Source organism: Babylonia areolata, chromosome 16 (genome assembly GCF_041734735.1).
Source record: "Babylonia areolata isolate BAREFJ2019XMU chromosome 16, ASM4173473v1, whole genome shotgun sequence".
NCBI lineage: Eukaryota > Metazoa > Mollusca > Gastropoda > Neogastropoda > Buccinidae > Babylonia > Babylonia areolata.
In genome coordinates, this window is record NC_134891.1 from 22607507 (window position 1) to 22610006 (window position 2500).

The window sequence follows — 2500 nt, forward strand, 5'->3', positions numbered from 1 at the left end:
AAGAGAACGAGAGAGTGGAAGAAAGAAAGGAAGAAAGAGGGAAAGGAAGAGTGAAAGAAAGGAAGGAAGGAAGGAAGAAAGAAAGAAAGAAAGAAGGGGAGAAAGGAAGAAAGGAAGAAAGAAAGAAAGACAGAGATAAGGAAAGGAAGGTAAGAAGGAGCGAAGAAAGAAAAAAAAAGAAAAGGCAAAAAAAGGAAGGAAGGAAGGAAGAAAGAAAGAAAGAAGAAAAAAAGAAAGGAAGAAAGAAAGAAAGAAAGGAAGGATGGAAGGAAGAAATAAGAAAGAAAGAAAGAAAGAAAGAAAGAAAAAAGAAAGAAAGGAAGTATGGAAGGACGAATGAAAGAAAGAAAGAAAGAAAGAAAGAAAGAAAAGAAAGAAAGAAGAAAGAAAGGAAGGATGGAAGGGAGAAAGAAGAAAGAAAGAAAGAAAGAAAGAAAGAAAGAAAGAAAGAAAAGAAAGAAAAGACCTGTCACGGGAACAAATCCAAACACCCCAGCTCCAGGAACAAATCCCCAAAATCCCTGTGGCTTGAAGCACGTGCCTCCGACAGGTTCTCTCTGAGGCCACGTCACTTCCGCCGGCACGCTGTCTTCTTCTCGGTTTAGACATTAATTTCTATTATAAAGAAACAAGACAAAATGCAGCGTTCGATAAAGAAAAAAAAAAAAGAGAGGAAAACTCGAGCATCAACAAAAGCCTGAGCTTACTTTCACGTGTCACAAAAGATCAACAAACGACTGCAAAGGCGAAAACACACACAGTGTTTGATAATGGAAAGGACATTGAAGTGGAAAAAACAAACAAACAAACAAACAAAAAAAAAACCCTAACAAAACAAGCAAAAACACTGCTGCTGCTACTACTACTACCTCCACCACTAACAACAGCAGCAACAAAAACAATAATGATAATAATACACTGGAAAGTGAACACCTTCTTCTTCTTCTGCTTCTTCTTCTTCTTCTTCTTCTTCTTACAAATGCTTGCTTGTACTCAGTCCACTAGCTGCCATGCCATGGTGAATGAAAAATTGAATGCGTGTGATTGTGCTTGTATTTTAACAGTAAGTGCTTGTGTGTGATTGTGTGTGTTTGAGTGTGTGGGCGTAAATGTGTACGTATGTCTTTGCTTGTTTTATAATGTGTGTGTGTGTGTGTGTGTGTGTGTGTGTGTGTGTGTGTGTGTGTGTGTGTGTGTGTGTGTGTGAACGTACGTACATGATAATGTACCAATTTTTCTTTTCATTGCTTTGTTACTTTTAGTAGAATATTCCAGTTACTATTCTTATTCGTCGTTCTTATTATTTCATTTTATTTCTTTATTTCTATGTTTTGTGCCGTTCTTTATTTTTATGTTTTGTGTCGTTAAATGGGCAGAATTGTAAAAAAAAAAAAAAAAAAAAGGCCTTTACTGCGCCTAATTGATTCTTTACCCATTAAAGATTCAATCAATCAATCAATCTTCTTCTCGTTCGTCAGTTGGACACCCCATTCTCTGTGATGAAAGGCAGCTAGCTGTATACTGCATGCAGGTTCTCAACACAGCCGTACTTTGAGCTTCCGGGTCACTGGAGTCGGGTCGGACCAGCCAGTACCTCTTCCTGAGCACCTCATGGAAGGGGGGGAGAGGGGGGGCATGCAGGACTGTAGCAGTGTGCTCTGTTCTGTTCTGTCTGGTTGTCAGTCCCACAGGCGCTCTTCGTTGAGTGGCGGAGTGTGGTGCATAAATGGTGGTTTTAACTCTCTCCATACGAACGGCGAAAGAGACGACGTTGACAGCGTTTCACCCCAATTACCCATCATCAAAATATTGCAAGCGGAAGGCTCTTATACTGAAGAGGTGAATGTTGACAAAGAATACCCGCAATTCTGACGACGGAAGCTAAAGGTCGGGTCATTCAGACACCCACTGGACATCCGAGGGGTCTGTGTAGAGGAGAAGAGAGGACTGGCCGTACTGAGTGAGTTAATTAATTAAGGCGGGTTGTGTGACTGTCCTGAGTCTCAACACTACAAGAACAAAGGCAAAATTAATATGGATCGACCGATTGATTGATATGGATACTTATACAGCGCCTATCCTCGGTCGGAGACCAAGCTCTAAGCGCTTTACAAACGCTGCTAGAATGCGCCACCCACACATCTCAGTACACGCCGTAGCTTAAGCGTTGGCGCCACCACCACACGAAGAAAGTCCATTAAAAGTTGTGCGTGGCACTGTCTGTCCACGCACCTTGAATGCTCTATTCACATACATTGCTTCACACACACACACACACACACACACACACACACACACACATACACACACACACACACACACACACACATATACATACACACACATAACCGCGCGCGCCTTCACACACACACACACACACACACACACACACACACACACACACACACACATACGCGCACTCGCACACACACACACACACACACACACACACACACACACACACACACACACACACACATATATATATATATATATATAT